Genomic DNA, 20,417 nt, shown 5'->3' with positions numbered 1-20,417 from the left:
AAGACTGGCCATCTGGCATTTTGGGCAAATCAATCAATCAAATGTATTTATAAAGCCCTTCTTACATCAGCTGATGTCACAAAGTGCTGTACAGAAACCCAGCCTAAAACCCCAAACAGCAAGCAATGCAAGTGTAGAAGCAAGGTGGCGAGGAAAAACTCCCTAGAAAGGCCAGAACCTAGGAAGAAACCTAGAGAGGAACCAGGCTATGAGGGGTGGCCTGTCCTCTTCTGGCTGTGCCGGGTGGAGATTATAACAGAACATGGACAAGATGTTCAAATCTTCATAGATGACCAGCAGGGTCAAATAATAATAATCACAGTGGTTGTCGAGGGTGCAACAGGTCAGCACCTCAGGAGTAAATGTCAGTTGGCTTTTCATTGCCGATCATTCAGAGTATCTCTACTGCTCCTGCTGTCTCTAGAGAGTTGAAAACAGCAGGTCTGAGACAGGTAGCACAAGGGTTCCATAGCAGCAGGCAGAACAGTTGAAAGTGGGGCAGCAGCATGGCCAGGTGGACTGGGGACAGCAAGGAGTCATCAGGCCAGGTAGTCCTGAGGCATCTTACAGATGAGTGCCAGAAGAGTTGGTCCAGTTTTAGCCCAGTGGGCCTGTCTAACTAGTTTTTTTGGCACAAAAAATATAATTAAGCCAATAATGGGGCCTTTGGGCCTATGTTGGTGCCTCAAGAAAAAATATGGGCCGGTGTGTTAGAAATGCCAGGGCCGATTTGTGGTCCCAGTACGCCCCTGTATCCTTTAATTAATTCTGACACAGAAGACTCTTTGCTAATCCTCGCTTTATCATGTCAGAGAGAGTGGAAGAAGCTCAGAGACAAATACTGCCATAGGGTCTCTATTTTTGTTATTTTTGCCGTCTAAAAATGGTGAGCATCTAGTCAATCTGTGCCTTCTGTTGTTTTAAGGTCAGCACACTTCACTTTGGTCCATCCTGTTCCCTTGCCAGTGTAATATTAAACTAAAAGGTAGAGAGCTCCAAGTCATTCGCTCATCAGTCTATAACCTTATAAACCTAACCTGGCCTGAACCTGCTGGCTTGTTTGACTTTGTTCCATGGCAGTTTTACAAAAAGGATCAATGATTTATCATCTGCACATTCTGCTGTTATACCCCCTCCATTACCATACACACACACACACACACACACACACACACACACACACACACACACACACACACACACACACACACACACACACACACACACACACACACACACACACACACACACACAAATATAGACACACAGACTCAAAAATACCACACAACAATATTTACTTCAAATGACCATAAACTTTACACCCTTCCAGGCTCATCACTATTCTAGAATCCTAACCAATAGTCCTACCACAGCAAGCACACATCAAGGAGAGGCCATGTAAAAGGGCAGGTGTCTTGAATACTGACCAGCAGTGGTATGCAAAATTCCCCAGGCACTGCATACGCGTGTCCTATCACCCCTCACACACACTGTATACTGTAGGCTTACATTATAAAGCAGTCTACTACCTGGATTGCTTTGTGAATCAGTCAGTTTAGGACTACAGATCAAATTGTATTGGTAGCGTACACATATTTTTCAGATCTTATCTCGGGTGCAGTGAAATTTGTATGTTTCTAGCTCCAACAGTGCAGTAATACAAAACAATACACACAAATCCAAATGAAATAACTACAGGAATTAAGAAATATCAGAATGAATACGATTACTCAACACTGACAAACGCTGCTTTCAGGAGAACTGGGAACTCTACAAAAAAAAACTGGTCTAATAGCGACGTCACCGGTCTTTATGTCGGAGAAATCAGAGCTCTAAGATGATGCCTGAGTTTCCAAGTTGGATTTCTGAGTTGGATGACCGTTCAAAACGATTTTTCACAGTCGGGGCTCGTTTTTTTCCAAGAGTTCGCAAAATGTCTCGAACACACTGAAGTCTGATGTTGGAGATTTTGGAGTTCGGAGTTCCAAGAGGTCTTGTACGCGGCAAAAGATACTAATCTACCTCAACAGAGGCCAAACACTCTCGTGGCACATGTCTTGCACCTGGCTGGGTGCATTGGGCGTAACTGGGAACTTGCATCAGTCTTAGTAAAGAGACAACAGAGTCCAGACAGACTTAGTCACGGTAGTTATCAACACACAGCAATCATGGTTGGTTTAGCTTTAGCCATGGTCTCCATGCTACTCACATGACTACAATGCACTGGGCTTCTTGTGCTGCTAACAACAGCCCTTCCTCTGAGCCAAGGGGGTGTATCAATCCTGCTGTAGGACTTATTGCAACCAGCAGGTGAAACAAAGGACTAAAATGAACGAGTCACTCACAAAAACCAATCGTGCTTCTACACCTGCATTGCTTGCTGTTTGGGGTTTTAGGCTGGGTTTCTGTACAGCACTTTGAGATATCAGCTGATGTGCGAAGGGCTATATAAATACATTTGATTTGATTTGATTTGATGACCCGAGTCAGTAAAAAGAGTTGTTCAAAAAGAACAAATTGTTCGCAAACTGCACACTACCTTGAACATCATTGTTGCCAGTTTTAAAGGTTTAGAAAGAGTAACATAAGTGCACGTGACAGATGGGAGCAATATGTTGCAATCATCAGTTGGCTCCTATTTCATATATCAAATGAATTAGAAAAGTTTGGTATTTTGATGTCACTTTGCTTACTGGGAGGTGACTGAGTTTTACAGAGGAACTAAAAGTGGAACTGTGATGCAATGCCAACTAGCCCAGTTTGGTTATGATGCTACAGTGTGACCTGAGATACTATGTAGACTGTTAGTTGTTATATAGATAGTCCATTACGACTTGTTGCAGGTGTCATAAATCTTGCTGTCCGCCTCTCCGACATTTGCAACATTGTTTCAATATTCAAATTAAATCTCCAGCTGTCCCATAGTATAATGAACGTGTCAGGCAGGAGTCAGGACAAGACAGGCAGGCAGGCAGCGTTTCTCAGCCAGTCGAAATCATGAATTAGCTGGTGTAATTTTTATGGATATATACAAAGAAATGTCAATTGAAAAAAGGTCAAACCAAATGAAGTGCAGCTAGTTTGCAGTCTTTCCAGCTTCAGTTTGAGGTGATTGTGTTAGCTGTGTTGTTGGCTAGCTCCTCTGAACAACGGTGTCCTGACGAGTGAGCACATGTTCTTTGCCAGGCAAAATCGCACCTCATTAGCTCATTGTTATGGATGTATTCAAAATGTCACTAGAAACAGCTTAAACAAATACAAATGCAGCTACTTTGCTGTTATTCTGGCTGCACTTTTTTACGTGAATGTAAGTTAGCCGTAGTTAGCTAGCTAGCAAGCAAGGGATAACAACGTTGCAAGCCAGTATGGCAATGGAACATTTAGAACGAACGACCATAGATACAGAACAAAACGACTGGGTTGCGTCTCTGGCAATAGAACGAACGACCAGCCGGGTGGGGTAGCAATCATAGATTTGTATCGGAACTATATCTTGTGGAAGGATGAAATATGAATAAATTCATCAAAATAACATTTTTTTAATGAAAATATGTCTATCGTTATTTGAATATTTTGGTAACCCTTTGTATAAAAGTGATAATGCTTTCGACGCTGGTGTTTGGAGGATATATTGACATGGTTCGGCAGCCCTCGACTTCATCTCAGGCCTAAAAACACCCATGCCAATATATCCTCCAAACACTGGCTTCTTGGGCATTATCACTTAATCATACTGTCATCAAGGCTCTCATTCATACTGGCTTTTGACTCAACTTTTAGAACTATAGAAGATCAGGCTTTACTTATTTCAGAGTTAGCATTTCAGAGTTAGCATATAAAATATTTCACAAAATATAAAAGTGGATGGATGAAGAGTCAGAGACTTCTGTGACGGTCACAAAAGTTCAAAATGTCCAATAGCTACACCATTAATATTGACACTGTTAAATGAGTGAACACGTTGCTGGGGCAACAGACACCCTTTTGCCATGGTCACAGCATAATGAGCCAATTAACAGTCACACTTTGTGTTCCATGTGGCTGCTGATTTTAACACCAGTGTGGAGAATAGGATAGGATTAACTTTAAATTGACATAAGGTACTATTCAATGGGGAAAACCCATACAACCTGGCAGCACCTCTTAAAAGGTCTAAATGTTGTCACTCTGACCCTCTGGACCATAACATTTCAGCACATCATTTGTACATCCAACTACTTTTACTTTGAAAGTAAGTCATTCCAACTTTGGAGCAATGACCAGAGAAAGATACACAAACCCACTGCCTCATATTTATTAAGGTTATATGGTGCTATAGTAATGTGTGAGAAAGTTTGTCACAGCTTATCAGATGTGACTTCGCTCTTGTGACACCCTTCTCATATTCCATTCCATTTCTCCAGACACAAACATAAATAACTTGGCCAGTTCTAGAACAATTTTTTTCCTGATACTTAAAAATGAATCTTTACCTTCCTTCAGCAGACGTTCCCCCCCAAAATCCAACATTATAAAGTGTGTAAGGGTTGGGATAAAGTACAGCATAATTTGTCCTTGCATATGTGCCCCATAATATCCATCATTTAGTTTATTTTATTTTACCTGTAAAAAAAAGCTAAATGTATTGATTAAATGTCCAGACACATGTTACCCCCAGGGCGAGGCTCTCCAGCACTCTGCTCAGCGTTCGGATCTGAGTTTGTCTTCCACTGCACTGTGTCTTAACTTCTTGATCAGCTCATACCAGTAGCACAGTCATCAGCACTTGCCACCTGTCAGAGACAGAACACGACATAGCTGAAATATTCATAGGGGAGAGTTGGGTAAATTGAGGCATTTTTTACATTCAGCATCACTCTGTCAGGGAATGTAGTATTATTATAGTATTATTTCTGACAAAAATATCTACATATTCAGTACCAGTCAAACATTTGGAATCATGTAGTAACCAAAAAAAGTGTTTTGTATTTGAGATTCTTCAAAGTAGCCACTCTTTTCCTTGATGACAGCTTTGCACACTCTTGGCATTCTCTCAACCAGCTTCACCTACATTTACATTTACATTTAAGTCATTTAGCAGATGCTCTTATCCAGAGCGACTTACAAATTGGTGCATACACCTTATGACATCCAGTGGAACAGCCACTTGCATCTAAATCTTTTTTTTTGGGGGGGTGAGAAGGATTACTTACCCTTACTTACCCTATCCTAGGTATGCTGGAATGCTGGAATGCTTTTCCAAGAGTCTTTAAGGAGTTGCCACATATGCGTAAAAAAAGTAAAGTAATTATGGACTGTCGTTTCTCTTTGCTTATTTGAGCTGTTCTTGCTATAATATGGACTTTGTTTTTTGACAAATAGGGCTATATTCTGTATACCACCCCTACCTTGTCACAACACTACTGATTGGCTCAAACGCATTAGGAAGGAAAAAAATTCCACAAATCAACTTTTATCAAGGTACACCTGTTAATTTAAATGCATTCCAGGTGACAATTTCATGAAACTGGTTGAGAGAATGCCAAGAGTGTGCAAAGCTGTCATCAAGGCAAAGGGTGGCTACTTTGAAAAATATCAAATATCAAACACTTTTTTGGTCAACTACTAATTCCATGTATTATTTCATAGTTTTGATGTCTTCACTATTATTCTACAATGTAGAAAATAGTCAAACAAAGAAAAACCCTTGAATGAGTAGGTGTGTCAAACTTTTGACTGGTACCGTATTATCAGGATGTTGTGTATCAATGGAAATAATCAGTATTCATGTAAACATTACAGTTTTAAAAACATAGCTTGTCCAAAAAAAGTGGTCCCTTGGCACACATAACCTGGGTATGAGTATGTTAAATCGCCTATACATTTCTGTACTAAATGAAATATTACCACGACCTTTATTAAACTATGTCTATCTTTATTTCCCAAACACAATTCAATACATTCACAATCAATTTTCTTCTTTGAATCATTTTAAACACATTTCAACACAGGCTTAACACCTAACATGCCCTTTGTACCTTTTTAAACAATCATTTTCTTACCACTTTTTCCATCTGACCTCTTCCTAAATATTTAATACAATTATTTATTTGGTGTATGGTTTCCTTAAAACAAGGGTGGCTCAATTTAGACCACTCCCCCCTACTGCTCTTGTCAGGGCTAATCTTTGAAACCCCCCAGAACATTTTGGGGGCTGCAGAGAGCTGAGACCTGGCTTGGCTGACGGAGGGAGGGAGAGGAGGGAAACTGTGGTGCTACAGGCAGTCTAAAACCACATTCCAATTCTCCACAAAAGTGCATGTTCACGTACCCTACATGATTTAAAAAGCATTGGGTATATGGTAGACAAGACTTTATGCACATCAATGCAACCCTTTTTTAATCCTCAAGGGGGTGAATGAGTGCACACTTCAAGGGCGGGGGGAGTTTTTAAAAATGTATGCCTGAAAGACAGGAAGAGCTATCTGTGTGTGTGTGTGTGTGTGTGTGTGTGTGTGTGTGTGTGTGTGTGTGTGTGTGTGTGTGTGTGTGTGTGTGTGTGTGTGTGTGTGTGTGTGTGTGTGTGTGTGTGTGTGTGTGTGTGTGTGTGTGTGTGTGTGTGTTTATTCAGGAGATAGTGAATAGTGCTTGTTGTGGATCTGAGACTGATTCAGGCTGAGGATGCTGGCTGGGAACATCTCTCTGACTGAGCCCAAGTCACCACTGGCTCTTAGCTTCTCTCTGAGGAGACAGAGTACTGCCAAAGGAACTTCATTCACCTCTATGACAACCTGACAAGTGTCCTCTGCTGCAGCAATGCTCGTGTTCTGTTATGAGGGGAATCTCACAGGAATGGAGAAGGGACAAGTTATTTGCAAATAATGACACACTCACCTCAAGAGTAGAGTTGATACATATCAATGGCTGTTAATTTCAAACCACATTCAAAGTCTTGAAAGGAGTTCAACTGACTGTGGACTATGTTCTCAATTATAGTTCTGTCTTTCCCTACCAAGGTTCAGGCCATTATGCATACACACAAAAGGGGGAGGAATCAGGTGAAATCTGATGCAGGCACCTGTTGTTTTTCAGTGATACACATGGACCAGACTGCCTAGCTAGCAACAGGTCCTCTGATGCCCCTTTAAAGAGCATGTCCAACACAAACACATTGTCTGAGACCCAAATGGTACCCAGTTGAGTGCACTATGGGCCCTGGACAAAAGTAGTGCACTAATTGGGAACATGATGCATTTTAGGATATACACATTCACTCAACCAGGAATGTGAGGTCTCCCCCACGTTGGTAACAGATAGAGTGACAATGACAATGTCTCCATGCATAAATACTAGCCAGCACAAGTAATGTTCTGTTCTGCCGTGATTCCTTGCTTCATCCCAGCCAGAAACCATACAATACTGTGTTGACAAATCTGATCCGTATGTTGATTGTCCCACTGGGCTTGATTGTTAGGTTAGCTACATACAAAGGACAGACAGAGCTCTCCTAAAGTAGGGCTTTGGCTCAACACTTTTGTGCTGTCACTGTCACTGAATAAGTAGGCGGGAGGAGCCATGTTACAGACACTGTTGGTATGACACTGACTAACACTGACTAACGCTCATCAAATCAAATCAAATGTATTTATATAGCCCTTTGTACATCAGCTGATATCTCAAAGTACTGTACAGAAACCCAGCATAAAACCCCAAACAGTAAGCAATGCAGGTGTTGAAGCACGTTGGCTAGGAAAAACTCCCTAGAAAGGCCAAAACCTAGGAAGAAACCTAGAGAGGAACCAGGCTATGAGAGGTGGCCAGTCCTCTTCTGGCAGTGCCGGGTGGAGATTATAACAGAACATGGCCAAGATGTTCAAATGTTCATAAATGACCAGCATGGTGAAATAATAGGTGTGGGACAGGTAGCACGTCCGGTGAACAGGTCAGGATTCCATAGCCGCAGGCAGAACAGTTGAAATTGGAGCAGCAGCATGGCCAGGTGGACTGGGGACAGCAAGGAGTCATCGTGCCAGGTAGTCCTGAGGCATGGTCCTACGGCTCAGGTCCTCCGAGAGAGAGAAAGATAGAGAGAAAGAGAGAATTAGAGAGAGCATACTTAAAATCACACAGGACACCGGATAAGACAGGAGAAGTACTCCAGATATAACAAACTGACCCTAGCCCCCCACACATAAACTACTGCAGCATAAATACTGGAGGCTGAGACAGGAGTGGTCAGGAGACACTGTGGCCCCATCCGATGATACCCCCGGACAGGGTCAAACAGGAAGGATATAACCCCACCCACTTTGCCAAAGCACAGCCCCCACACCACTAGAGGGATATCTTCAACCACCAACTTACCATCCTGAGACAAGGCCGAGTATAGCCCACAAAGATCTCTGCCACGGCACAACCCAAGGGGGGGGCGCCAACCCAGACAGGAAGATCACATCAGTGAGCCCTAAACAAGATTTGGTTGGGGGAGCCCAACCATTTCATGCAATTGTACACAATTGTATACATTTTTGCCATTTTAAAGCGAGTTTTCTGGAGTTCTACATATTTTGCCCTTGGGCGGAGACAAAATGTGAAATACATTTTTGCTGTTTTAAAGCCAGTTTTCTGCAGTTCTACTCATTTTGCCATGGGGCAGAGATACATTTTTGCAGTTTTAAAGCTACTTTTCTGCAATTCTACACATTTGTTCCATGACTTATGCCATGTTTATGATAACTGAGTAAGAGTGGCTAACAAACAAAATGGGGGGCCCCTGGGGATCAGGGCCCTGGAGTCGTTATTCGGCCAGGATTACTACTAAGTTTAGATAACTGGCTAAACTAATTTACATATCTAAAAATGGTTAGCTTACATGGCTAATTAGGTGACAGTCACTGATAAAACAAGAGAAAAACTGCTTATGCAAAACCAAATTTCAAACTTGCACCTTATGTATTCTACTACTCTAACTCTCAACGGTAAATTTAGAACACGACTACGTTCCTAAATGTTTGTTTTTTTTCATCTTTTTTTGATCTAAATGTTTCTTCTTCTTTTTTTTATCACTGAGTTAATAACACGCATACAAATATGGTCTCTTTTTTGCTATCTTGATTAAGGCAACTCCAAAGAAGTGTTTCAGCCTAGTTCAATGCTTTCTGTGGGGCAGCCAGCAGAAAATACAGAGCATAGCGGTTGGTAATGACTCAGTGTGACTCAGTGTTCTGTCATTGTGCGACCTCAAAATCTACAGGGGAGAACTCAAAAATAGATGTACATTATAAGTGCCCATTCAGGAAGGCTCAAGTTCATTGGCCACAGATAAAATTATGTCAAATCACGTTATATCTACCGTAGCTGTGACTGGACTGATCATGTCAACATCATACTTTCAATATCTTAGCTAGCAAGCTAAACAAGCAGTCATCATGAATCAAGTTGACAATCTACTGGCAAATCCTTCTCAATCCTTGTCATATGAGCAGAAATTATAGATAAAAACGTATTGGTGGCCATTGGACATAAACATCACACAACAATTTGGAAATCGAAAATTCAGCAATGAGTGGTTTAGAAGGAATCAGTGGCTAACTGCAAGTGGAGAGGGTGTGTGGTCTTTGTCTGTGTTTAAGAGTCTCTTTTCCGAGCTTAAAAAGGATAAACATTCACATGCAACACCATGGGCCAGAAAAGGTTGAATACACTATCCATTCTGTCAATCCAGCATGACTTTTGCCATGTTCAAAACTGTCAGCTTCATTAAATAGTACCTGCAAAACACCAGACTAAGCGTCAACAGTGAAGAGGCGACTCCAGGATGCTGTCCATCAAGGCAGAGTTGCAAAGAAAAAGCCATATCTCAGCCGTTGGCTAACAGAATGAACAGATTAGGATGGGCAAAAGAACACAGACACTGAACAGATGAACTCTGCCTAGAAGGCCAGCATCCCAGAGTCGCCTCTTCACTGTTGACACAGACTGGTGTTTTGCAGGTACTATTTAATGAAGCTGCCAGTTGAGTACTTGTGAGGGGCCTGTTTCTCAAACTAGACAGTCTAATGTACTTGTACTCTTGCTCAGTTGTGCTCTGGGGCCTCCCACTCCTCTTTATATTCTGGTTAGAGCGAGTTTGCTCTGTTCCATGAAGGAAGTAGTATACAACGTTGTACGAGATCTCCAGTTTCTTGGCAAATTCTCACATTGGAATAGCCTTCATTTCTCAGATCAAGAATAGACTGACAAGTTTCAGAGGAAAGTTATTTGTTTCTGGCCATTTTGAGCCTGTAATCAAACCTACAAATGCAGATGCTCCAGATACTCAACACGTCTTAAGAAGACCCATTTTATTGCTTCTTTAACTAGCACAACAGCTTTCAGCTGTGCTAACACAATTGCAAAAGGGGTTTCTAATGCTCAATTAGCCTTTTAAAATGATAAACTTGGATCAGCTAACCCAACATACCATTGAAACACAGGAGTGATGGTTGCTGATAATGGGCCTCTGTATGCCTATATAGATATTCCATTAAAAAAATCTGCCATTTCCAGCTACAATAGTCATTTAAAACATTAACAATGTCTACACTGTATTTCTGATCAGTTTTATCAGGCAAAAGCAAACCAATTGCTTTTCTTTCGAAAACAAGGACCCCAAACTTTTGAATGGTAGTGTACATGCATACACATGTCACATAACAATAATACAATACCAAACCAACTCTTTAATCCCAACACTCAGCCCATCCCACCTATCACCATACACCACCCTCGTTTGGTTTTCATGTACCACATATTTTTTTTAAATTGTGCCTTGAGGTTTTAGATTTTTTTTTAACCTTTCTAATCGTATATTATCCACAGATTGTGAGCTAAAGATGAAAACCTTTCCTATGAGTATTATTATATTATTTATTGACTGACTATGGCTTTCTGAATCGTCCAACAGTGCTATTTGTAAGGTTCATTTTAATTGCATGTTATGATTTTTTAGCCATTCCCGAACCAGTGACAAGAAACAAGCTACATACCAGAATAAATGATATATTGATTCTGTCTCTTTGCAGCAAATCTACAGAACTGTGAATGTTGTATGCCCCATAGATATAGTATTCTGTTGGTGGCAAGAATTTTATAGAATAATTAAAAAACTCTAAGTGTTGAATCAGGTGTAGTTTTTTTGTGCCAGTTCATAAACCATATGCCATGGAATTGATACATCGCAAATCTCTTCCCATTTATTTTGCAACCTGCTGTCAACATTTTCTGTCCTCGGGTATATTTTCTAATTATGCCTCAGAAGAAACTGGTATATTTTCTATTTATGCCAGTTCCTTTCAGCCAATTTGTAGCTTTAATATATGGCAGGCAAACAAGTTTCCTATCTTCTCCCTTTTCCACTTGCCTCCTCCATTTGTGATAGTGCTGCAATCAGTTGGTTGTAAATTTGGATTGAGCAGATATTCCTATATAATTTCCATAACTGCATATGTGACATAATTTCTCCGTTCCTATTCATATTATCTATTTTATATCATATTAATGTTTATTTTTTTTATTAATCAGTATATTTGAATATAACCATAACATTTGTTCTATCTTATCTGGAGGATAAAACTGAAATTGTAATTAGCTTCGTATGGCTTGTTTCAGAAAGGGCGATACCTTTTTAAAAAACAAATGGAAATGAGAAGTTGTAATCTGTATAAAGGCAAAAATACCATTTTTGACCAAAGGCTGGGCCTTTCTTAATAATCTACTGGAAAAGCCTTTTCGGTTTAAGTATAATTTATGTATGAGTGAAGATTTTAGTGAGAGGTTAAAAGCTTTAATATTTAATAATTTTATCCCCCCAATCTCATATTCATTATATAAATAGGCACGTTTAATTTTGCCTCGCTTAGCATTCCAAAATTCTTCTTTTTTTAAATTAAAAAGTATTTACCTCTCCATGATTGCAGAATCTTATCTATTTGTGCTTACTTTCTATTGAAATGAATTGTGGTAAATTCATTTATATTTTTTGAGATGTGAATTCCAAGTATGCCTGCCTGACCATTCAGCCTGCCCTGACCTCCAGCCTACCTGTCGCCATGTACCTTCTGGACTCTGACCTGGTTTATGAACTTCTGCCTGTCCTCGACTAGCCTCTTCCTGCACCTTGTTTTTCAATAAATATCAGAGACTCGGACCATCTGCCTCTGGTGTCTGCATCTGGGTCTCGCCCCGTGTCATTATTCCAACGGTTGTAGACCTTACAGTGAAATGCTTACTTACAAGCCCTTAACCAACAATGCAGTTTTAAGAAAATACATGTTAAGTATAAAATTAAAATAACAGCATTAAAGAGCAGTAGTAAAATAACAGTAGTGAGGCTATATACAGGGGGTACCAGTACAAAGTAAATGCGCAGGGGCACAGGTTAGTCAAGATAATTGAAGTAATAGAGTTAAAGTGACTATGCATAGATAATAAACAGAGAGTAGCAGCAACGTTTTTATTTACCCATATAAGTTGACTGAGAACACATTCTTATTTACAGCAATGACCTGGGGAATAGTTACAGGGGAGATGAATGAGCCAATTGTAAACTGGGGATTATTAGGTGACCGGGATGGTTTGAGGGCCAGATTGGGAATTTAGCCAGGACACCAGGGTTAACACCCCTACTCTTACGATAAGTGCCATGGGATCTTTAATGACCTCAGAAAGTCAGGACACCCGTTTAACATCCCATCCAAAAGACTGCACCCTACACAGGGCAGTGTCCCCAATCACTGCCCTGGGTATTGGGATATTTTTTAGACCAGAGGAAAGAGTGCCTCCTACTGGCCCTCCAACACCACCTGGTCTCCCATCCAGGGACTGAACAGGACCAACCCTGCTTAGCTTCAGATACAAGCCAGCAGTGGTATGCAGGGGGTGGGGGAACAATACAAACAGTTTGGGTAGCCATTTGATTAGCTGTTCAGGAGTCGTATGGCTTGGGGCTAGAAGCTGTTAAGAAGCCTTTTGGACCTACACTTGGCGATCCAGTACCGCTTGCCGTGTGGTAGGAGAGAGAACAGTCTATGACTAGGGTGGCTGGAATCATTGACAAGTTTTAGGGCCTTCCTGACACCGCATGGTATAGAGGTCCGGAATGGCAGGAAGCTTGGCCCCAGTGATGTACTGGGCCGTACGCACTACCCTTTGTAGTGCCTTGCGGTCGGAGGCCATGCAGTTGCCATACCAAGCAGTGATGCAACCAGTCAGGATACTCTCGATGGTGCAGCTGTAGAACTTTTTTAGGATCTGAGGATCCATGCCAAATTCTTTCTGTCTTGTGAGGGGGAATAGGCTTTGTTGTGCCTTATTCCAGGAAGCTCTCAACCTGCTCCACTACAGCCCCGTCGATGAGAATGGGGTGTGCTCGGTCTTCCTTTTCCTGTAGCCCGCAATCATCTCCTTTGTCTTGATCACGTTGAGGGAGAGGTTATTCTGGCACCACACAGCCAGGTCTCTGACCTCCTCCCTATACGCTGTCTCATCGTTGTCAGTGATCAGGCCTACCATTGTCATGTCGTCAGCAAACTTAATGATGGAGTTGGAGTCGTGCCTTGCCATGTAGTCATGGGTGAACAGGGATTACAGGAAGGGACTGAGCACGCCCCCCTAAGGGGCCCACTTGTTGAGGATCAGAGTGGAAGATGTGTTGTTTGCCTACCTGGCTTGTCAGGAATTCCAGGATCCAGTTGCAGAGGGAGGTGTTTGTCCCAGGGTCCCTAGTTTAGTGATGAGCTTTGAGGGCACTTTTCAATCTTAGTCCTGTAATGACGCTTTACCTGTTTGATGTTTCGTCAGAGGCCACAGAGGGATTTCTTATGAGCGTCCGGGTTAGAGTCACACTCCTTGAAAGCGGCAGCTCTGGCCTTTAGCTCAGTGCGGACGTTGCCTGTAATCCATATGTTCTGGTTGGGGTATATACGTACCGTCAGTGTGGGGACTATGTCATCGATGCACTGATGAATTGATGATGCCAGTGACTGATGTGGTGTGCTCCTCAATTTCATTGGAAGAATCCCGGAACATATCCATGTCCAAAACAGTCCTGTAGCTTAGCATCTGCGTCATCTGACCACTTCTTTATTGAACGAGTCTCTGGTGCGTGCTGCTTTAGTTTTTGCTTGTAACCTGGAATCAGGAGGATAGTATTATGGTCAGATTTGCCAAATGAAGGGCGAGGGACAACTTTGTATGCGTCTCTGTGTATGGAGTAAAGGTGGTCTGGAGTGTTTTTTCCTCCGGTTGCACATTTAACATGCTGGTAGAAATGAGGTGAAACGGATTTAAGTTTCCCTGCATTATAGTTCCCGGCCACTAGGAAGCCCCACCTCTGGATGAGTGGTTTCCTGTTTGCTTATGGCCTTATACAGTTCATTAAGAGCGGTCTTAGTGCCAGCAGCGGTTTGTGGTGGTAAATAGACAGCTCTGAAAAATATAGATGAAAACTCTCTTGGTAAATAGTATGGTCTACAGCTTATCATGAGATACTCTACCTCAGAGAAAAACCACGAGACTTCCTTAATATTAGATTTTGTGCACCAGCTGTTGTTTACAAATATACACAGACTGCCACACCTTGTCTTACCGGAGGCAGCTGTTCTATCTTGCCAATGCAGCGTAAACCCCGCCAGGTGTATGTTATCCATGTTGTTTTCCAGGCACGACTCAGTGAAATATAAGCTATTACAGTTTTTATTTCCCGTTGGTAGGATTTTCATGATCGTAGCTTGTCTTTTTTGTTATTCAATGATTGTACGTTGGCTAATAGGACTGATGGTAGAGGCAGATTACCCACTTGCCGTCGGATCCTTACAAGGCACCCCAACCTATGTCCTCGATATCTCCATCCCTGTCATTCACACGAGAAAGAGATTTTGGCCTTGTCGAGTGTCTGAAGTAAATAATTTGCGTCCGACTCATTAAAGAAAAAATGTGAGTAATCGCTGACCTGACATCCAGAAGCTCTTTTCGGTCATAAGAGAAAGTGGCAGAAACATTATGAACAAAATAAGTTACAAATAACACAAAAAGACACACACAATAGCACAATTGGTCAGAAGACCGTAAAACGGCAGGGATCTCCTCCGGCGCCATTCTCATGTTACCTTTTTTAGTTACATGGCTTTTCTAGCACAGATAGAAACTGCAACCACGTTTCTACAAAGGCAGATATCCTACCTGATGATCTTCCCTGATGGTTTTGTGAACTTTCCAAATCCTTTTGAATGCATATAACAAAAAATGAATCAAATAATTTAATATATTTTCTTATTAGCCTATGACTAAACGTGATTGCAATTTCTATCTTTCCTAGAAAAGCTATAAAATTAAAAATGAAATAGGATATTGGTATTGGCCCTCAATATTCAAATTGGTGCATCCCTTATTGAATGTATAAAACTTGATAGAAAGTCTAATTGTGTGTGTGTGTGTGTGTGTGTGTGTGTGTGTGTGTGTGTGTGTGTGTGTGTGTGTGTATGTCTCCTCACTGGTTGTGTGTGTGTGTGTGTGTGTGTGTGTGTGTGTGTGTGTGTGTGTGTGTGTGTGTGTGTGTGTGTGTGTGGTGAGAGCATCCTGTGTGTGTGTGTGTGTGGTGAGAGCATCCTGTGTGTGTGTGTGGTGAGAGCATCCTGTGTGTGTGTGTGTGTGTGGTGAGAGCAGACATTGGCATCCCCGGTGGGGGAGGGTTTGGCCGGCAGGGATATCCTTGTCTCATTGCGTACTAGCGACTCCTGTGGTAGGCCGGGCGCAGTGCACGCTGACCAGGTCGTGTGGGAGTTGTAGCGTTGAGACAAGACAGTAACTACTAACAATTGGATACCATGAAAAAAGGGGATTATAATGGCCTATACATTTTTAAATAACTGCCTTGACCGTGTGGTTGAAAAGTACACCCCGAGATTCAATGCCTAGTTGAGAATTGGATATGATGCCACTCTGCTTGACACTCAGCATTAAAGAAAATTCAATCCAAAAATGATATATTTGGTATGTGTTTCATTATTGCATTGTTGATAAAGTCCGAAAATGTTTTGCATGTCAGCAATCAAATTTTGAAGACATATAAATACAGAAATAGAGTCGGGATGATGCATAATAGATCAGTTCAAAATCTCTCTGCCAATAAAAGCTTGTTTTAGGGTTAGGCTACATTTCCCTCTCATTAGGCCCTTCTGCTCTGGTGGATTTTCCCACACTGTGGTTAATGTACCACTTTGGTGCCCTTCCCACTCAGATCAGTCCTAGAGACATTCTTACTTGAAAAATATTTTTTTTGCTTAACAAACATGATTATTTTATTTTTGACCACAACTACTACAGTAAGGTACATCGTTGCTATCCAGAAATGATTTGATAGAGATTTATTTTATTTTATTACAGTTGCATTGGGCCTTTAAAATGCAGAAAGTCGTTTTCAATTTTATAAATGGAAACCTTTGGTTTGATGTATTTGATGTCATACCACACATTCCGCTCCAGCCATTACCATAAGTATTTCCTCCCCCAATGAAGGTGCCACCAACCTCCTGTGTCTGGAACGCAACCGATCTCTTACCCAACTGATTGCGCCATCTTGCAGTTGTAATTGTCTTTAGGCAGGCTAGGCTATATTAACCAAAGACTTTAATAACTAACCCAAGATAGACCGCCGCCTGTCATTTCCAATCGGAACAAAGTAGTCATGGTGGGCAGAACAAGCAACGAGGGAGGCAGAGCCAAGCACAAACTACTGAGATCTTACAAACTAGTTCACACTGTTTGTAACAGATTTTTTGGGGCGAACAGAAAATTTGATATCAAATGTTTCATCATTAAATAAAAGAGCATAGGGTGGCGCACAATTGGACCAGCGTCATCGGGGTTTGACCGGTGTGGGCCTCCATTGTAAATAAGAATTTGTTCTTAACTGACTTGCCTAGTTAAATAAAGGTGAAATAAAAAAGTTAAACAAATACATCCCACTGCCGGCCGCTGGGCTTCCTCTCATCATCATATTTGGTAGTGTGGAAACGCCAACCGGATGCTTCACAATTAGACATCCGGTGGAATATCTGGCTCCTTGCTCCATCTTGGGTATTGCTACGTGTGGTACATGTGGGGGAGAGTGACACCCCACTCGCAGTTCTGATTCAATTAACTAAGTTGACCCGACCTATCTGCTATTTCACTGGGTTTTATGGGAGAAACACACCCCAGTTAGGCAGACCAGAACTAACCTTTTATTTTTTCCCCCAAATGGTAAACGGTCTGAGTGAACTATCGTCAGTTTTCCACCTCCTTTGTTGGCACTTCGCCCTTGCGAACGTGCTCGAGCCGCCCCTGTTGTCGCGCCTTGTTCGGACTTGTCTGCACTTCAGTCGCATTGGAGAGAGAAAAGAGCGGGACCTGTCCAAAAACTGAACCGTATCCACACAACTCTGAATTTACCTTAAATATGTCTACCACCTCCAGCTGTCAAAAGCCCCAGGTAAGGTTTTATTTCTTTCCAATTTTGCGTATTGTCATTGTTGGTAGATGTTGTACTGTAACGTTCTGTCGTAGGCCAATCCTAGCCCACCGGGAAATGTGTGTAACGTTACATTTAACACGAGGTTGCTTGCTTGGCTGTTTTTTAAAAACATTTTTATATTCTGACCTCTGTCGGGTAGTTTTTCTAAATGTAGACGGGTTTTACTGCACTGTAGCCTGCATGTTTTCCATTGTTAGATCCCCCCCTCCTTTAAACGGTTTATATGCAGATCTCCGCTAAACGTGGAATCAAGAGCTGTCTGACTGCTGATAACTTCACACACAAGGAATCTGACACATACAAAGTTGCCAATGTATTTGCAACTGCTACAAATAAGCAAAGGATATCAATATGCTTCAGATGAAAACAGAAATGACTGCATTAAAATATGAAAAGGTTACATAGGCCTATATAATTAAATAATATTGAAGTACATCTCATATTCATTTAATTGAAATTTTGCCCCAATATATTTTGATATGTAACAAAATGTCCAGATTTTTTTGCAAATATAGTGCATTGTTATAGGGTAAGCATACATTTTAGACCCCCTCATTATTTTCATCCATATGTGATATCTCTCTAGGAGCTGATCCGTCATCAGAATTGTGAAATAATTCTAACGTTATGGTAAGATTTTAATGGGGGAAACTGATCCGAGAGAAGCGCTGCTTTTCTTTCGATCCTATGTTTTTCGGCTCAAACTCTCAATGATTCACTTAGCGAACTTTCTCTCTGTGAAACGTATATGACTTTTTCGGCTGTTGTGGGGAAGATGCATCGTTAAAACGCTAAATTCCATCGCTATCGGGAAACCAGGCCCTGGCAAGTATAGCAGGCAGGCGACCAAACAAAAAATAGCATTTTGTGATGTTTTCCTGGTGCGGCCTCTTTCGTAATACACTGTAATTGCCATGTCCTTCGTGTTTTGTTTTTGTGTGTGCATAGTTGGTAGTGTGTAGTCATGCCATCTATTGAGGCTTTGGCTCCGCTGACCTACATGCTTGTGTTATGGGACTGGGGTAGACTGACAAACTAGTCCAATTTGTAAGTCGCTCTGGATAAGAGCGTCTGCTAAATGACTTAAATGTAAATGTAGTCACAGCGCTGTGGTCTGATGTCTCGTGCAAGCATGCTCCACTGTACGCTATGTGCACGCCCAGACACCAGTCTCAGCGACAGACAAGTTGAGCCAGCCAATAGAACTGCTTCAGATTGGGTGTTGGACCCATCATCTGCGAGGGGCGGTGGTTACACTCGTTGACACTGCCCACCAACTGGGTCGGTAGCATGGCAAAACGGGTAGGTCTACAATTTGTCTTTTTGCTTTTGAGATTGATAGGTAGCTACAATTTATCATGGCTTTCTACATTATTACTATTAAATGAAAGGTACAGTTTACTGGTCTGAACCTTTGACAAATGTAACTCAATCCAGGGATGGAATATATTCCTAGTCCATAGCATCAATGCCTTCCTCTTGCAGGAACTGCTGACACACTCCAGCCACATGAGGTCGGGCATTGTCTTGCATTAGGAAGAACCCAGGGCCAACCGCACCAGCATATGGTCTCACAAGGGGTCTGAGGAACTCATCTCGGTACCTATTGGCAGTCCGGCTACCTCTGGCGAGCACGTGGAGGGCTGTGCGGCCCCCCAAAGAAATGTCACCCCACACCATGACTGACACACTGCCAAACCGGTCATGCTGGAGGATGTTGCAGGCAGCAGAACGTTCTCCACGGTATCTCCAGACTTGTCACGTCTGTCACGTGCTCAGTGTGAACCTGCTTTCATCTGTGAAGAGCACAGGGCGCCAGTGGCGAATTTGCCAATCTTGGTGTTCTCTGGCAAATGCCAAACGTCCTGCACGGTGTTGGGCTGTAAAGCACAACCCCCACCTGTGGACGTCGGGCCCTCATATACCACCCTCATGGAGTCTGTTTATGACCGTTTGAGCAGACACATGCACATTTGTGGCCTGCTGGAGGTTATTTTGCAGGGCTCTGGCAGTGCTCCTCCTTGCACAAAGGCGGAGGAAGCGGTCCTGCTGCTGGGTTGTTGCCCTCCTACGGCCTCCTCCACGTCTCCTGATGTACTGGCCTGTCTCCTGGTAGCGCCTCCATGCTCTGGACACTATGCTGACAGACACCGCAAACCTTCTTGCCACATCTCGCATTGATGTGCCATCCTGGATGAGCTGCACTACCTGAGCCACTTGTGTGGGTTGTAGACTCCGTCTCATGCTACCACTAGTGAAAGCACCGCCAGCATTCAAAAGTGACCAAAACATCAGCCAAGAAGCATAGGAACTGAGAAGTGGTCTGTGGTCCCCACCTGCAGAACCACTCATTTATTGAGGGTGTCTTGCTAAATGCCTATAATTTCCACCTGTTGTCAATTCCATTTGCACAACAGCATGTGGAATTTATTGTCAATCAGTGTTGCTTCCTAAGTGGACAGTTTGATTTCACAGATGTGTGATTGACTTGGAGTTACATTGTGTTTAAGTGTTCCCTTTATTTTTTTGATCAGTGTATTTTTGCAGTGATTTAAATCTTCTCTAAGAGCTTTGGAAACCCGGGTTGTACAATATTTACCCATTATTCTTTTAAAAACGAGCTCTGTTGTGGGGCTTCCAGAGTGGCACAGCGGTCGAAGGCCCTGCATCGATGTGCTTGAGGCTTCACTACAGACCCGGGTTCGATCCCAGGCTGTGCCGCGACCGGGAGACCCATGAGGCGGTGCACAATTGGCTCTTGCACTGAGAAGCAAGCAGTGCCGTAGACCGCTGTGTCCATGTTTGTGTAAACTATTAAACTGTACTAGAATGCTTAAAAGGATGCAAAAATGTTAAATATTGGCCAGAAATGTGGTATTAGTGCATA

The 20,417-nt window shown here is 42.2% G+C and overlaps 1 protein-coding gene across 1 annotated transcript in view; it reads left to right on the top strand.

Moving 5' to 3' along the window:
* Nucleotides 1–17,077: 17,077 nt before the first annotated feature.
* Nucleotides 17,078–20,417, top strand: part of LOC118358887 (influenza virus NS1A-binding protein homolog A-like) — a 31,062-nt gene continuing 27,722 nt past the window's right edge. Inside the window, exon 1 of the mRNA XM_035736869.2 lies at nucleotides 17,078–17,488. The gene's annotated coding sequence lies outside the window, so the exon portion shown is untranslated. The remainder of the gene's footprint in view (nucleotides 17,489–20,417) is intronic.

The sequence above is a fragment of the Oncorhynchus keta genome, chromosome 26 (genome assembly GCF_023373465.1).
Source record: "Oncorhynchus keta strain PuntledgeMale-10-30-2019 chromosome 26, Oket_V2, whole genome shotgun sequence".
Classification (NCBI taxonomy): Eukaryota; Metazoa; Chordata; class Actinopteri; order Salmoniformes; family Salmonidae; genus Oncorhynchus; species Oncorhynchus keta.
The sequence above is the reverse complement of the archived record's forward strand: the minus strand, read 5'-3'. Positions and strand labels throughout refer to the sequence as shown.